This window comes from Ambystoma mexicanum, chromosome 2p (genome assembly GCF_040938575.1).
Source record: "Ambystoma mexicanum isolate Mex_15411 chromosome 2p, UKY_AmexF1_1, whole genome shotgun sequence".
Taxonomy (NCBI): Eukaryota; Metazoa; Chordata; class Amphibia; order Caudata; family Ambystomatidae; genus Ambystoma; species Ambystoma mexicanum.
The window spans coordinates 611,949,249-611,967,967 of NC_090923.1; positions in this window are offsets into that span (position 1 = coordinate 611,949,249).

The window sequence follows — 18,719 nt, forward strand, 5'->3', positions numbered from 1 at the left end:
ATTTGCGCACACATAAAGGGCCTCATCACAACTTCGGCGGTAACCCTTAAATCCGGCGGTAGCGCTATTACCGCCGGATTTAAGGGTCCGCTGAGCTGGGGGGAAATCCACCGAAAATTCGCGCTGTTACCGCCGGCGGGAAATCTGCCGGTGGTATTAGCGCGAAGATTCCCCATTGAGCCCAATGGGGAATGGGGCATCCCCGAATGGGCTCAGTGGGGAATGGGGACTTACATTACCGCCAAACTCGTGATCCGGCGCTATTAGCGCCGGGGAGTTCGGCGGTAGGGCTAATACCGCCCGCGCTAATAGTGTTACCGTTACCGCCCAAGTCGTGATGAGACCCATAGTCTCTACTTGGGGAATTGTTTCTTTGCTGTACTCGATCAGTCCATCTCCATCTACCGGGCACTTCACTGTGGTGCCCTGCCATTTGTCGTTGACATGCGAGTAACCTCCCAAGGAAAAATATGGTACTTGTAGACACTTGCAGTAGTTAGTTTGGCCATTGCATGGTGCTGGGTCTAGATCAATGCTCCTCAATTGCCTGCTGTGTGCCTGGAATATGTCCTTTATCCTACATAGTGCAAAATGTATCAGGCATTGTGCCTCTGTAATTGGGACTGGATGTGGAACTAAAACCTTAGGAGCCCTGATGTGTGCGGGATAAGTGTACACACGTAACAGCTTTCATTGATCTCATTACTTCCTGCAGTACGCATATCGGAGTACCAGCTGTTGGAGGATTCGGAGTACTTTATGTCAGAAATGGCATCAAAGCCCAACCCCTTATATAAATCATATGTCATTCGTGTTTCCGATTTTATTCGTCCAAGAAAATTTGTAGGGGTGGCTGGCAAAAAGTGAGACATTGTTTGATTCTTTGAGAGGGAAGAGGAGAGGGGGAAAGGAAAGGGGAATGGAAGGGAGAGGGAAAGGGAGAGAGGGAAAGAGACCCTTTTCCCACCAGGGCCAACCGGGTTCTGGACCTTCAAAATTAGAAAAATGAAAAAATAGAAACCAAGATAAAAAATAAAAGAACAATAAAAAAAATTATAAAATTTAAAAAGAAAAGAAAGAAAAAAGAAAAATCAGGCATGTGCCACTGCACACCACCCTAGCATGGATCCTTTACTTAAAATGTTTCTTCTTTGGCTACGTCCTGACTCTGTTGATTGAGCTTTACCTTGTCTCATGTGCTCTTCAGACATCCGAGAGATGCATCCATCATCGTAACTCCTTCACACAGACGGGAGAGGCTTACAGAACACCACCTCATATGGACCTTGGAACCTGGGATTGTTCCATCGACGCACAAAGATTTTTACGTAGATCACCTCCCCAGGTAATAATGGTCCAATTGTGGCAGATATGTTTGCAGTTGCTGTTCCTTCCGGTTTGTCCTGGGTGGCTCAATCTGTCGAGAGATATATTTGATAGCACGTGTTAGTGCTGTTAAATATTCCCTAAATCCCTCTCCTAACACTGTTACTGCTTGATGTGCATCTGACGCTTTCCTCACACCAGATATGGGGGTTTGCATATGCCTGCCTGTGACTATTTCATTTGGTGTCAAATGGTGGTCCTTACTAGGCTATGTTTGTAAACTAAAGAGGGCAAACAGTGCACCCAGTTTTTCTTCAACGTGGAACACCATTTTGACAGTTTACTCTTCAAAAGCCCAATGATCCTCTCCACAAAGACATTAGCCTGAGGGTGGTAAATTGAGCATATTCAGTGTTTTATGCCCAATAGCGCTGCGACATGCTGAAATAGCGCATTAAAGAAACGTGTGCCTATATCTGATTTCAATACTTCGCACACGCCTCATCGTGGAAGCACCTCTCTCACCAGGGACCGTGCTGCACACTTTGCATCTGGGTGTGCACATGCATACATACAGTGTTTTGGTGACATAACATAAGTTACAGGAGTTCAATGCAATATCCCAAAATGCAGAGGCATATATCCATTACATGCATTTTGTAGCAGGTCGTTTGGTAGGCTTTATCCTAGTTGTTTTACCCAGTCTGGAGTGCTGGTTATTGTGTGATCTATCGTGTGGGAAACAATTCCCGATGGATTCAAATTAAAATGTTGTTCATGGTTGCTTGTCTGACCTTAACATCTCGGTCTTCGAGTGAAGTTGCTTCCCGATGGTAATGATCTAGTTAGGACTGGGTCTAACTTGGCCCCAGTGGTTCCTTTTTGTCTCTGAACCTGCACATGAAAATACTGTGCGGTCAACAAATCTTCCACTAATCCCTTTCCTTCCCAGCCTATCAACACTACCTTAATTTCTTTGGAAACTTTCACTTTCAATCCCATCACAAACTGGGCAACCACAGCTTGTGTTGTTAACAGCATTGCTTCCATAATCCCATATACTTTTCAAAACACTTTTTAAAACATTCAAGATATTCTGCGAGATGTTCTCCCTTTGCTTGCTTGCATGCATTGATCTTTGACCAATCCATCTTTCGAGGAAAAATGTGAATAATAGTTTGCACTAGCATATCAGTACATGCTTTCAAATCTCTAGTGGTACCTGGTTCTTCAGCTGGCCAATTTGTGCGTAGTTTAAGCAACGCAAAGATATCTGTGTACAGGGCTGCTCATAGCAGATCATTAAAAGTGGTGTGATAACAGTAAATAATAACCTGCCATTCCTCCTGAAATTTAGCAGGGTCTTCTTGTATCTTTGGAAACCATTGAATAATTTTAAACAAATCAATAGCGCTCCATGGGGCATATACAGTCACTATAGTATCTCCCCCTCGCAGGAGCTCTCTGAGCAGGAATGTACCAGCGGGGGTATTAAGCATTATTTTCGGAAACCCTTCAAAACTGCCTGAGGATGATAAAAACAGGTCAGAGATCTGAGCCCGTAGCTTAGGAGTGAATGTGCCACCCATAAGGGATATTGGAGGAGACAGGTGATAGGTTGGCATTTGGTAAGAGTACAGACTAACTACTCGTCTGTCAGGTATTTCCTTAAGAATAGCCGGATTATACGTGTGCAAAATATCTTCAGGACTTTCTTTTAATGGGGTCTCCCCTTGAAATGCGGGATATAATCGTTGGTCCTCAGCCTTATGGGGCGGTACCTGCAGGTTTCATTTCTCGGGTTTTCAGAACATTTACTTGCTGCTGGAGCTTATCTTAAGTGTCTTTGTAATGCCCGGGTCTTAGACTTAGCCTGCCTCTTTGTGGCTTTGGTATACCAGTTAAGATAACTGTCCCATTTATGTTGGTGTACACATGCACCTTTCTTCTCTAGCAAATTCTGAAAATTCGTAATCCTGTGAATTGTCAATACCTGATGAAATGCAAAGAAGCCCAAAATGCATCGTATAGAGATATGATATACAGCTAAGGTCATCTATATGTATATCTGAATGCATCTCACCAAACGATTTTGAACATTTTTGTTCTAATTTAAAATAATTTATCTTTTGAATTGTGAACTTAAGCATTTGAATTGTGTTTGAAAACAATGCCAATTATTCTTGAGTTGGAAACACTGCATTATTTGAAGAAGTTATCACACTAAGAAGTGTGAATTGATTTCCTGAATATTTTCATTTCTATCATTTGTGAAGCTACTAGATTTATTTTTTAATCTAATCTATTTCAACACCATTAAACACTATATTAAGAATTGCATTTGAATTGATTTAGCATTGTTTTTGCTATAAAGTGTGCACCGAGCTAAAGTTCCACTGATTTTGTGGCACTCACTTCCTTGCCACTTCCTATGTCCCCTACAGGGACTGATGCATTGCCAGAGGTCTTGGAGGAGGAGGAGGACATTGCAGGCCCATCAGGGAGTGGCTCTACAAGGCCCTCAAGGTCTGCCAACACCATCCCATGTAGGCGCACATGATCACCACATCGACACACGGATTGCTGTGCAATGCCTGCAGCCAGCATGGCCAAGCGGCTGGGGGCACCGCAGGCCCTGCGTCAACACCAGCAGCCACCAGGAGCAGTACCAAGCTACACCCACAACTGCAGCTGTATGCATAGATACAGAGCCTACACCTGCTGTCAGTTCCACTGAGGAGCCAAAGGGGGACACCAGCCCAGAGTCTATGCCTGGCAAAGGCGTACATTCTCCAGGAAGCCCTCTACACGACAAGCACATAGCAACACGAGACCCAGATGAGGACACTCCATCCTATGGCTCACCCACATATAGCCCTAGTCCAGTGCAGAGCTCCCCTCCCGACTGCGTAGTGTGTCTCGCAACGTGGTGCTGCAAAGGCTGGAGGACATGGAGCACAGACAGCAGGACAGATGGAGGCCATTGTGCACACTCAATCCACCCACTGGCAGGCCATCAGGGAGAGTATCCAGGGGGCCACAATGCAGTTCAGCCAGAACACACGATCTGTGTTTGTTTTCCATTGTCTCAATGTTTATACGAGGGTGAGGCTTGTGAGCACAGACAACACTTGGATGGCAGTTCATTTGAGTTACAAGGTTTCTTTACATTGGTCAAACAGTCTGCTCTCAGTCAGCCTACACATTACCAAAGCTCAAAGGTCGTTCGTCTTGACTGCAAGTTGAAAACACAGACCACCATTTTAGAACATGAAACAAGAGATGAAATCAAAATGGCGGACGATTCTTAAAATGGCGGAGACATCGATCAAAAGTCGGAACATTATGAACACGGTTTTCTGTGTAATGCGAATGGGCTTAGGTCAATCTTCATAACAAGGCGGTATTATGTGATTATGCTTTAACACAAGGTGAGGGCCTGTCCCTCGGGATTGGGACCTGCCTTGTGTGGGCTCTCCTCCACCTCCTGCTCCCCCACTCCTTATACGCCCTGTGCCCTGTCCTGGTTGTCCAGCCTCTCTACTTCCAAGTGCATCATGTGCAGCTACCTGTCCCAGCTCACAGTGGCTAGTGGCAGCATGGTGTTGGAAACATTGTTTGGGGTAGGGGTGTGCCTTTTGTAGCCCTCTGGCATGTATTGTGACCCCCTGTGGCTTCATTTAAGGCACCTGGGGTAATTCACTTCCAACTGTGCTGTGTTTTCGGTGGCATTAGCGCCGGTTTTCAGCGCCGGCCAGACATGGACTTGTGATGCGGCTGTGTTTGCACCTCGTGTGGCCGGCTGTAATAGCGCTGGCTATAATAGCGCCTGCTGTAATAGCACCAGCTGTAATAGCGCTGGCTGATTTTACAGTCAGCGATATTTACGCCAGCTCGTGATCTAGTGGAGCGGCATTGTCGGTGCTAATTCTGTTACCGCTACTTTCAAGGGTTACCACCAAACTTGTGATGAGGCCCATAATCACTAGAAATACAGCTTATTACAGCTACCATACTAGATAGAGAAGAAAGTGAAATAAAAGTGGGATCACAACCTGAGTTGCCCATTTAGGGCTTCACATAACAAGGAAGACAAGATGGTCAAAGGGCTCTCATCCAAAATATTTTCTCAGCAGTCATCCAGAACACATTCGCCCTAATCTCTGATTGGTCCTACACTACTGTGACTGGTATCACAGGCTCATGTTCTCTTACATCAGTAGGGATCAAACATGCTCTGACTTTATACTGCGGTGGCCAAGCGTTTTTATAATTTCCTTATTCAGATAACCAGTCCTATAGGCATGGTACTTTCCCTCCTGTATCCTTGGATAACCACACCCGATTTCCATATTATTCCATTTTAGTTTTCTAGATTCCAGAGACAAACAGCAATCCCCCGTTTTAGATCCCACCATACAAGACATGAAAGTACATTCACATGATTACCTGTGTTCACCAGTCCACGATTTTACCTTGGGCTCTTTCTGCTGTGCCTGCTCCAGTTGCCCTCCTTGGGCCAATGGGTGCTCTGACCAGTTCACCCCTCCAATGAAATCGTCTCCCGTTGAAACCATAGGGATTACAAGGAAGTGCATCCACCGGCCCATGGACCTGGTAGCATAGCAGCGGGAATCCGATGCCTATTGGCACCAATCTTGTCAAGGAAAATTGATCACTCACACTCTGGATTGGTGAATACTTTATTAGTAGAAAGGAGTGACAGCACAAACCCAACAGCAAAACAAGACACACGTTTCTGAGCACCCCCTTCCCTCTGACTCCCCGGCCTTTATACCCATCAGGGTACATGCTTTCCTATGTAAAGGACGGTCCCAACATTTCAAAGTTGCCCACTGAATTCATCCTGCTGGTGAAGAACAACAGCCTTTGACACCAGCTGTGCTCCTTCATGTAAGCCAGTATTATCAGTGAGGTCACAATGTTGTAACTCAGTCAAGGTGCCTAAACTCCTTAAAGATTCCTACATGCTTTGAGGCAAGTGAGAGCGTTAGCGATGTGACGACTTTCTCCTGTGCTGCTTTTCTTAAGAAAACAAGAGCCAGATCCTGCTTGCATATGCCAAAAGGGAAACATGTCAGAAGCAAAAGATGTGAAACGGCATTCTAACAAGACTTTCATTGCAAAGAGATGCGCAGTACATCCTACAGTGTCCACCTCTTATAAGCAAGAAATGCTGTTAAAATATGGCAGGTTACCGGGCCTAGTCACTATAATACTGCAGTGCCAGGCACGGGGAGTAAACACAATTTAAATTTCCCAATTGTCTCCAGAGAAAGCATGGATTGATCCCTTCTTAACACCTGGATGGTTATGGTTGCCTGGGGATATAGAGCTGAATCTTTGTGCATGCAGATGATGTGAGACAGGAACCCTGGGTGTAGTTCCTCAGAGGTAACCATATCAGCCTTGATGGCAGTCTTTCTACTACCACAGTCCAGTAGTGCTTTAGGTGTAATCCCCTGGACAATTACAAGTAGATGTAACTTCAATGGGCCTCCCCTTTGATATATAGGGTCAAGGTGGGGGATTCTGACACCTCCTCTTCAACTGGGAATACATCTGGAAGGCCCTCGCTGCCATCTGGATCTTCTTCCAGGTCTAGGTTACTTTCCTCAAGTGGTGTCAGGAATCCCACATTTAGAAGCCTGATCCCCATTGGCTCTGCTTTAGGTTATTTGGACAGAACTTGGCAATATGACCTCATTTTCTTCTGACATAACACTTTACTCCCTCTGTATGTGGAATGCTTTTTTCCAGTCTATTAGTAATACAGTGAAAAAGTTGTCATAGGCGCCCCTCTGCGAGAAAGATCACGGCTAAATGACATGCTCTTTAAAAAGGTACCAACTCAAGAGTCCGCAGCCACACTTTAGCTCACTGTACCTTTCACAGAAAGGAAATATCAATTTGAATATCAGTGTTTGTCCCGCCCACATTGGCAGTCCAGTACCAAAATGCTATGCCAATTCTCTTCTTAACGAGAGTACCAACAGCCACCCCAGACACGTGTTTCAGCCTTGTTGGGCCTCATCAGTGAGGTGGAGCTGTGCCTCTCTGAGCACAGTGGGCAAGGGGTCCACATCTGGATGTCTTTAGGATAACCTAGGGTGACTAAACCTAAGTCCCTTTAGCAATAAAAAAAAATCATAGGTGCCCCTTTGCGAGAACGAACACAGTTAAATGACCTGTTCTTTGGGAAGGTACCCACTCGAGAGTCCGCAGCCACACTTTAGCTTTTTGGTAATACAGGCCTCATCTTTGTTTCAGGTGCCAGCTGGGTGGGACTTCATCTCTTCAAAGCAAGACTTTCCTCTTTCCTATGGATGTTAGTTCTTGTTTCACTGTTTTTCCTAGGTACCATGTCCGGCTTCCTTTAGTACATAGCTCTCTTATGTGTATTAGCTTTTTGGATTGCTTCTTCCAGGGTGGTCTCATGTCTGTGCCAAATGACTTCTTGCAGATACATCGTAGGAAGTCAACCTCCCTTTGACTTTCTCATAGGTCTTGTTGTTGAACCATTTATTTAGTAGATCCTTTACTCTATAGGACTTACAATGGGGGAGGGAGGTCCAATGGCAGATTCTATAGTGCTCCCGATCCTTTTCCAGTCTCTTCAGGATACTCTGTTTTAGTTCTTCGGATGCGGTTCTCCCATCAGGGCTGAGGGTTTTAAAGGCCTGCTGTGCTTCTCTTGTTAGAAGTTATTATTAAATGTATTGTGCTCAGCATTCTCCATGCCAGCCTGTGAAGGCCGGCGACTGGATTTTCCATGTTGCTCAGTTTTTGTAAGATCACAGGTGGCACAGACATTTGTTTACATGACTCTGTATTAGCCCTTGCAAGGCTGCAAGAGTTTCTTGTTATTCACAACTAATAGCCAGTCGGCTCTCCACAAGGGCCCTTAATATCTCCTCCATAGGTGTTGGTGCAACATTTTCAACCCTGGAAATGGGGTCCTCGTCAGGGATGTGACTGTAAATTCCCTCTCCTCCTCTTCCTTATCATGGTCTGTGGATTGTCGCCACTGCAGGCATACAGAACTGCTCCGAAAGCATAGCAGTCCACTTCCACTAGCCTGAGCTTGCTTCACTTGAGATTTGTTTATTTTGTTTTGTTTTGTATCGTGCACCAAACCCCGGGGTAACTGGGAATTTAAGATGTCCTCACCTGGGCCTCCTGTATCTGCTCCAATAGATTTTTCTTTAGTTCCTCCATCAGGTTGGTGACTCCCTCCAGAAGGTCATCTCCGGCTGGAGTGCTTTCTGACCGGGCTGATTCCCAGGTGTCTTCTGATTCTTCTGATAAGAGATAAAGGGCCTCATTACACGGATGGCGGAGAACCATGGCGCTATTAGCGCCATGGTTCATGCCGGTAAAATACCGGCACCGCCTTGGCGGAAAGGGGAATTACCGCCCCATTCCAAGGTTGGTGGGGCGGTAATTCCCCCTTCCCCCATTGCCCTTCCCCATTCCCATTTTTGCCCCATAGGGCTCTATGGGAATGGGGAAGGCGCTAATTACGGTACCGCAAATTGCGGTACCGTAATTAGCTCCCTGGGTCCCTTTGCGGGTTGGTTTTTAACGCCTGCAAAAAGCAGGCGTTAAATTCCCCAACCCGCAAAGGGACCTCGTAGTAAGGCGGTAAGGATTTACCGGTACCGATAAAGTACCGGTACCGGTAAACCCTTACCGCCATCCGTGTAATGAGGCCCAAAGACTATGATATTCCATTTCAATTCCTATCTCCCAGATGTCTTGATTTGATGGGTTCAGTGCTTGCAGTCGCCTAGGAGTCTCCTGAATCTGACTTCCTGTCCATATTTCTCCAGCATAGGCAGCCTCTGTATCAGGGTTTGATGAATTCCACAATTACACCCCCTGACATAAATGGCCTCAAGAACACACCAACTCGCACAGACAATTCAAGGGATTTTGTTGAGTTGTTAAAGGACTGTCCCTCTCTCTCTGGCCTCCCCTCAGTTATCCTGCCTTATCCCAAGCTTCACTGAATCCCGAGAGCTCCACTAAGTATAGGTAACCCCTGCTGTCTAGTAACTGACTGGCTAATTAGGGTTAGGGCTGTACCAAACAGTGAATTTACTATTTGGCTGAATTATGAGTTACTGAGTTTTAAAAGACAAAACAATACAGGGTCCGCAAGGGATTGTTGTATCCTTTTGTATTTTAAAATTCTGTGACACAGGGGTCACTGGCCCTTGCCACAGCCTTTCCCTGATGCTGCATTTTCTGAATAATTACCAGGGGCCCGCGAGGACAATGCCCGGAAGCTCCCTTGCAACAATTGATGGGACTGCTGTGTCTTGCCCTGACTGCCCGCGCTGCTGCAAAAATGGAAAGGCGGCAATGGCATTGTGGACTGCCAGTGTAAGTTCAGATTACCCCCCAGCAACCATTGCAGGGGTCAGTGTGCCTTGTCCTAGTGGCCCTAGATGCTGCTTTTTTGCATTGTTTAAAAACAATGCAGCAACAGGGACCCCCAGGGCAAAGAGCTGTGACCACCTAGCACCAGAGGGCATGGGTGGGCAGAGAGTGGATCAGACTTTCAAGTTCGAGTTAGTACTCTTTGATGTACTCTAGCTGGATATTGGCCATATTTTAGCTGAATAACCACTCAAAAGCCAAAATGCGGTACTCTGCTAATTGTGATGGCCTAAAGGCAAACTCCTTATATAGCTCCCTCCCTCAATGACTTCCTAGGTGGAGCCTATCCAGGGGTCCCACAAGAACAACAATGGTCTTTACATTTGAGATAGATGTCTTCCAATTGCCCAGAATCCACTTGCCCTTCACTCTCACAACCTCAAACTCCTCGCCCTGATTTTCTCTCTCTCACCTACCTTTCCTCTTACTCTCCTCCCTGCTCTTACTCCCACTTCTCTCTCCTCTCTCTCACTATCCCTTTCGTGTCCCTCTGACATTCTCGCCCTTTCTCTCTCTCTCTCTATCTCTCTCTCTATCGGTTCTCTACTCCTTACCTCTACCATCTGCTCTCCTTGTTATTCCTCTCTCTCTTCCCACTACTAAACACTTCCCACTACTTTCCAATAATCTTTCCTCCCACTACTCTGCGTTAGTCCAACCTCCCACTGCTTTCGCCCACTAATCTCTACTACTCTCTCTTCCCACTACTCTCCAATACTCTCTGCTTCCTCTCCTCTCCCCTTACCCACTCCTAGTCACCTCTCCCAATCACTATGACTTCTGAGTTACACCATCCTTCCTGGCCTTTTGGTCTACCTTCTCCTTGCTTTACCTCATCTGAACAGCCCACACTAAGCAGTTGTATGCCTCCTTTCACTTAATAATTCTTTCACGTTAGCTGGTTTCCCGGGTCAACTGCTGCCTTATTTATCCAACTGAGCTGAGTTACAGATATCAGAAAGCATAAAATGGGTTTTACGCCCTTTCTCCTCTTGATACCTTGGTCCGCAGACTCATTGTAATGATGGGTCACTATGAGCAAAGTTCATGTGAGAGGTGATATCTGCATTGCATAGAGTTTCCAAACTTCCATTATCCTTTAGGAGGTTTTCATTTGTTTCTGTGCTCAATGCTGCCTCTCTCCCTGGAGAGCGCTGAAGTCGAGTATCGTCCACATGAAATTTCTGGTTGTTGCAGTTCTACCGGAAAAAGAATGAAACACTGACCAGCATTATGCGCAGCAGGTATCGAGCAAAATTAAGTGATACTTTACAGTTTCAGCCAGGCACAGGTAGAAGGAACAGCGACTGGGGCCCTCCCAGCACCCATACCCAGATTGGCTCTACCAAACATCTTGGCCGACCTCCTGCCACAGGTTGAGAGGGGTTCCCAACCCCTCTTGTCAGGGTCAGATCAGTGCCCCTGTCACAATGGACACATTGCTATCTTCTGAGAGGTCCTGTTATGTTTGCAAGACAAAACGTGAATGAGACTAACATTTATCAGTCGCAGCAGTGGTAGGAAGACAGAGTAAGGAATTGCCCATTAATTCTTATCTCCCTTATAATCGATAACAGTCCCAGGGAAACCCTCTTGAGAATAAAACCCTGTTCATCCTAGCGTCTGCTGTACTTGTTGTCAATGAGCGTGGCTGAGATGGAGAAGTTATTTTTTTGATCCTTGAAAGGCTGCTGTTTAGTTGATCGGTGTTTGCGCTGTATCACACGCAGAGATCATGAAACGGTAACTGCGCGCTTCAGTGAAGGCTGAATAACGTGTTAAAGAGGCTGAGAATTGCTGAATGGAAAATGTACCTGTTCCTCAGAGGCGAGCATTAATAGAGAAAGTGTACTGGGTGAAAACACTATCGCACTGTGAAAAATCAACTTACGGGGCACCAGTGGTCCAGAGATGAATATCGGTTTTTACACCATCAATCAGCCCCACACTTCTAGTACACCAGAAGTGATACGAACATATTGGAAACAAAAGCAAATTATAAACCTCCTTGTCCAATTTGGTAACGTGGACGGAACGGCAGGCATTCATCTGCAAGGTCGTGGATCGTTGGTTAGTTGCAACACAGCGAACATACAATTATTACCAAATGATAAAAGGGTCTCTCCAGTCAAGGTTGGATAGAAATATCTACTTTATTATTATCACAACAGACAGTTCTAGCACACTACAAAATACAACCCACCCTGTAAAGGAATGCAGAGGACAAACAGTTTCAAGAAGGAAAAGGGATGCACTCTGGATACTGACAGGAGGGTAGTTGGCAAATTAATTAATTGCAATAGTTCAAGGATACTTTTTTCAACACAAAGGGAGCAATAGGTCATAAAATGCCACTAGGGGCCTTCGGAGAAGGATCAGGGGGGCAGAACCACAATGTACCTTGTGCTTGTAGACGTTCTTGGTGCTCAACAGGGTCGATTCGGTTTCAGGGTGCTTTGCCGCTCCTACCACAGGAAGGGAGACAGCTACACATATCAGGCGGTAGGCAGTTTGGTGATCAAAGCTGGATGAATGGCTGCAGGCTGGCCTACACGGCGGCTCGGAGTCAGGAATCAATGTCTCAGTGCTGGTTGGCAGGTCTGAAGCACTGGTCAAGGCATCTCTGATGCCATTAGCGACTGCAACATGACAACGATCAGCGCTTCAGTGGGTTGCAGCTCAAGGGCCTCAAATGGTTTGAAAATGTCCATCAAGGATGCACTCCTCCTAGCTTCTTCACTGGTCTTGTGTAGTCCTTTAAGGTGGATGGCCCAAAGTTGAGGTGAATATTGCAGCAACTGTCTTAGCCTTGGTTTGGTTCAGACACTCTCTGAACTGGTCTCGAGAGGATAGCTCAGTTGCAATGTGCGCTCCATGGAAGCAAGACGACATGGAGCAACACAGGTTTGATCATGTGGTCCGCGCTTAGAAACCTCTGGGTTTTAAGCGGATCATAAATAACCTATCATATCATATCTCTGGCACTTCCCACCAAGGAAATCTGCTTGCTGAGCCTAGCAGGCATGCTGTGTGCTGGTTGGGTACCATTTCTGGTGCTCGTGGACGGTCCTCTGGATTCACTATCTCCCTCTGTTCCTTGGGAGAAGTTTAGGGGAGGGAGATCAGACTTCCGGTCGCTGCCAAACCACATACTTGTACCTTGTGAATGGGGTCCCCCTGCGGTGATAACTACTGTAAACAGCTGTCCCAGACATGACAGGTCACTGCCCTTGATACTGAGAGGCGGGAGCTGGCTTCAGGTTGACACAGATGCATATCAAAGGTTGTTGGGGTTTCTTGTCTCCTTTGTTCACCTCTGCATCTAGGCCCCATGTGGGCCTGTTTGAAGTACACTCTATTATACCTCTGGAATGGCCTCCCCGGCCCTCCCAAACTTGAGCAGGACCACCTGAAGTTCCGTAAGCAGCTACAGACCTTCCTTTTTGTCTCTGCTTTCGCTCCCTCCCCTGCTGACCTACCTGTCTGCTGTGCTAACTGGTTGCCTGAATCCCCTCATAGTCTCACTGGGTATCAGGCTCCTCCATAATGTTAAGTGACTCCAATCAAGCACTCCCACTAAGTCAGTGCCTTGTCTGGGATTGCTCAAGGGAAGCCCTTATTTATATATTTTTACAGCAAGTTATACCCTGGATGATAAACCCTTGTATAACACCCCTTTCTATGAATCCCCCTGATCTCACTGAGCCAAGAAGTAAGTTTGTTTTGCAATTTAAAAGATTTATTGGAAAAATTAAACAATATATATATATATATATCACACTTTTATAATAAATTAATATTTGATAGCACCCTTATGAATATAATGTTGATCAACAATAGATAATCTGACACTAGCACACTTCTTTACAATCAATGAGGAGTTAGTATAGGAAAAATAAGGTAGCAGAAAATACTTTTATGGTTTCAAGGAAAAGCAATGAGGGAAAAATGCAGCACAGAAATAAACTTGATATGATTTCAACAAAAGATAATATGATCACTGTTTCTTTGACAATTCCCTCCCCCCTATGCAAGATAAGGAGATGGAAGGGGAGCACACAATTCTCAGGAATACAAAATGCAATACAAATTTCCAGTTCCCCCCAGCGAGCTTAGAGGAAAACAGGTATGATTTTAAAGCAGGCAAGAACCTTTTAAATGTGGTGGAAATGAAGTGAAATATTTGCTGAAAATGCTTTTAATTCCCTCTAGAGGTTCAGGGTGAGTGAGAGATACTTTAAATCAGTTCAGGTCAGTCCTACCAATGATTCAGGGATGGTTATCAGGTTGAAAACGGGATTCAGTAATGGAAGCAAAAGACAGATATTTTTACACGTGGTTGAAATGAAGCAAACTGTCAATTCGCTGCACTTTTTTCCGAATGCGTCGATCATGATTACGGATGAACTATAAGGAGTAGCAAGTCGGTTTTAGGCTTGGCGGAAAGCATAGAATCTTAGCTTTAAGGTGAAAGTTAAACCACCTTCCTAGCACCTACGATTCCAAAGATACGGACGATTTATGAAGGTAGTTTTTCAGTAATTAAATAATGATTAAAAATAGCAAAATGACACTTTTACAGGTTTAAAATCGGAGAAGGGACACACGATTCCTATGATGCAGTTCTAAATAGGTTAAAATAGTTTGAATTAGATTATTTTAAACTAAGAGATTGGTTTTGCACAGTTCTGGCTGAGTACTCACACTATGAATTTGAAATAGGCCGTCAGGGTCTGGTCAGCAGGTTTGGACTGGACTCCGAGCGGGTGGTTCTGAAGTCACAGCTCTCTGGGTCAGCTCTGCTTTGCACTTCACAGCGGTCTGGTCTGGGTCTCTCTGGTTCTGGTCTCTCTGGATACAGCACTGTTTTCTGGGTCTGCTACCGGTTCTGGCAAAAGTTCTTGGCAAAGAATCCAACAGCTCGCCCGGCTGTAGAATAGTTTGGTTGGATTGCTGGATTCTGAAGGCCTGCTGAGAAGAGTTCGCAGCTTGTGGGTTAGGCCTTTGCTTTAAGTTCTGTAGTCTATCTGGAGTCTAAGTTCTGGATGTTCCTTCTAGATGTTGTGTTGTCCGGCAAAATGCTCCGCAAGAAAATGGAAAATGAATGTCTTGCCTGTCCAAGCAGTCTCTTTTTATGTGTTTTGAAAGTGGGTGGGTCGGCTCATTCTGCATGCCCAACCCTCTCATGATTTGATAGGTCAAGGATTCTCTGTGACCTTATTTGTGAAGGGACAGTGTGTCAGAGTGAGTCAGAGTCTTACAGTCTATTGAAGAAACGCCCCTTTGCTTTTACTTAGAAAATTAATTTTTCATAACTAACAGGTTTCCCAGATACACACGTCGTTGAAATTACATACACATTTCACAGATTAATTTAAGATACACTCTCGCCCATCTCTGATCCCCCTCAGAGCCTGGGTTAAAAAATGGCAACATTTTGTGCTTTTTAGTGACTTTCGCCATATTGGTTTTTCCTCAAAATGTACACAGACCTGCACCCCTTCCCTGAGCATATTACTGGAAATTACTATGTCTCTATCCTAAACACAGTGTGCAAAATTAATAAATAGCAGGGTTCGGTCCCAGAACACCGCACAAAATGGAATTTGGGCTCAAATCGGGAGTGCATTTTTCATTTTCAGGATCCCCAAATTGTACATTTCTGTGAGCTTACTACAAGATTTTAGAAGCATTTAACTTAAACATATATTTGCTGCAATATGAATCCACAGTCCTGTCTGGCCCGCCCCTAGGAACTGGGGGAGTCAGGGATCACATGTCTCTCCTTCCAGGCAGAGCTCTGTTTACAGTCCACACCCAAAATCAGCATACCCCATTCAATTGAAAGGGTCTATTGTGTTGGGTCCAGCAGGCTGCAGGGAAGTCCCCTCCCTCTCAATCAACAGGGCCATGTGATATCCTGCCTCCTGGTGTGGGTCTCTGGGGTATTAAGAGTTCTCAGGAAAGGCAAGTCTTTTGAACTTTTAATTACATAAGACCCCCTTCTGTTCAGTGTACAGTTCTGCAAGACAGCTCTCCTGTCAGGATTTATAGAGCGCCAGCGCCGGTCAGTGTCCAATGCCGGTACTGCACCTATTTTTGACAGCTGTCTTGAATTAATACATTTCAAAAATAAAGGATTTTACTTGATAGTATATGATCCTTGCTTGACATGGCATTGATGTGGATCTGTAGTAGAGTAAAGTAAAACACTCAACCATAGTTGGATTTTTGTTTGGTGGTTTCGGGCCAATGATCTTAGCAATTTTTGACATTAATAAAAACGGATTTTGAACAGAACCATCTTTCTTTGCACTGGTGGGTGGCAGGTCAGCGGGCCATTTTGGTGTGTGCAAAACTGCACGGTTCTCCTGGATTCTGGCGCAAATGTGGGCTTTTCCGCCATCTTGGATTTCCTAAGCCCACACCACCAAATGTTGCAGCATAATAGTCCAAATGTGGGTCAGGACACCCAACAATAACCAGTAGCCCATGCACTGCCTAAGGGCCTACCCTGCACTTGTGGGGCTGTAACTATAACCTTTCAGTCCCCTGTCTCCTGGCACCTACCTAGATCCGCGCTGCCCTGGATGTACTTACTCAGAGCAATGCTTCCCTGATTGCACTTCCCCTTCCCTCTCCCTGGCACTTCCGCCTCCACCCCCTGCCCTTTGGGTTATTGAACTTGCATGATCGGAATGATAGAAGGCCTAGTAAGATCGCTTGTTGTCCTCCCTCTGTCTTCCCTCCCTTGTCTTGTTGCGCTTAGAAACACTTGTGTACAGATGCGTTATAAATGACTCTATGGGATGTATTGACCCACTCCGATATGCCATGCGGCAGTACCCTGCCAGTTATGATGAAATAAACTGCAACAATGGAGGCAAAATCCTTGTGTGTGCCAAAAACCTACAAAAACCGTGTGCTTCAGCACACAAAAAGAGGGATCCACAACCTGCCACCGATGGTGCATGTGCGGTGGAATAGAGAACACCCTGCAGAAATTGTGTCAGTTGGCTCCATGACCAGCAAACAGAGTGCAGAGAGAGAAGCAGCACTTTGCAAGTGAAACCCCAAAATGTGCCTACAAAGGACATTTGCTTTGTTGCTAAAAACTCCAAAATGCCTATAACACAACACTTCTAAACATTCAAAATATTGCCTGGTACTAAAATTCATGTATCTAATGAAGTATTGTAAACATACAAAGTCCCAATATGAAGAGCAAAACATTCTTCAGACAAACTGGATTGTCTGAAAACTGACAGCATATGCCAAAATATGGGTGCAGTACCCGGGACTACCTGAATGACAGCAGTCAGAGGAGTACTGAGGAAACTTTAAAATGACCTAAAACTAAAATGTCTGCTGGATTAGCAAACATAAAAAGGATTGTTGCCAAAAAGGAATATAGATTTTAGTTGTGTTTTTCCCACAGATTTTAGGGCCAAGAAAGAAATGTATTTATGTTTGATGTAACAAATTTGGTTTTTGCTGGATTGAAGAATTTAATTAGCCTGGCTGAAAATGCAAGAAGTGGAAAAGCAGGTTTTTCTCTGAGAAGGAGGGTCTTCCTCTCAGCAGAAACTCACTGGGAGGTATTAATTGCGGGTTAGAAAAGAATCTTGTCTACAGAAAGCGAAGGAGCAATGACAATGCTTCAGCCCAGAAAACTGGAAGTGTGAAGGGGGTCATAAATGGCCTCTGGATGGAACAAACAAGGAGGGGGATGCCCTGGACTGCAGGGAGACAAAAAGGGGCGGACCATCTGTTGCTAAACATGAACAAAGGACCAATTTTTAAAAGACTCATAACTTGTCATCCAAAAGGGTTAACAAATATAAAAAGGACAGAGTTGTTAAATTAATTTTTGGCTGCTTGTGTGAAGAGGCGGTAGAACTGTGTGACATGTTCTGGACATGAATGGCAATATATGTGGTTTTATGCCAAATGTATTAATGTTAGAATTGTGAACATTTACACGCACATCCATATGTTAAACACACACATTTGTGGAAAGTTGCATAAAATTTGGAAATTGTGTTCATAGCGAAAAGGACAAAATTCTGTAGAAAGTTGAGACAAGATCCCACCGCTGCAGGGTTTTGAGGAAGAGCTGCTACATTAAATATGACATCTTTGTGTGTGATTTGTATAAGGGTGACCAATGTACAAATGAACATTTAATATAAAATCAGATATGGAGACCAGTGGCTAAACAGAGGTTTCTAAAGATTGTAAAGCAAACCATAAAATCTGACATCATCCAGTCTGGATCTAATCACTCAAATTGCAAGGCGGAGATGAAGTTTGGTCCATTACCAGCTCACAAAGGCAAGCTTAGCTAAGCCGGCCCATACCCCTACTTTGTGTCATTTTAAAGGATAAATAGAGACAGCTGACAACACATAGGGACTCACAGAGCCACTCACTCTCCTGATTCTGGCGAAGCACTCTGATCCAGCATTCTACATCCAGCTTTAATATTCTTCCAGATCCAGATGCCAAATCTCTTGCCAGCAATAGAGAACCATTGATTTCCAGCAAGGCCCAAATCCTCAAATTTATTCTCTCCACCCAGTAAAGCACTGTGTGGTGTGAGAAGGCCTTTTGGATCAGTATACTGAAATTCTCTAGCTTGCCACCATTAGGCTTGCCTGAGGAACTTGCCATCCAGCTGATTCAAATACCCACAGACTAGGAGTGCAGATCCTGTGCCAATCCAACGACTGGCCTAGATGATCAGTACCGTGCCTGATGTGCTGTCTTTCCTAGACCAGACCCAATCCTATGACCAGAGCGAACCGGCCAATTAATAACTTATCCTGTGAGTATTAATAGGAAAAACTGTGACCCATAGTATATTTACTTTGCCTTATCCCTATCTCAAACCCAACCTATCTTTCATTCAGAACCAGTATTGTTAG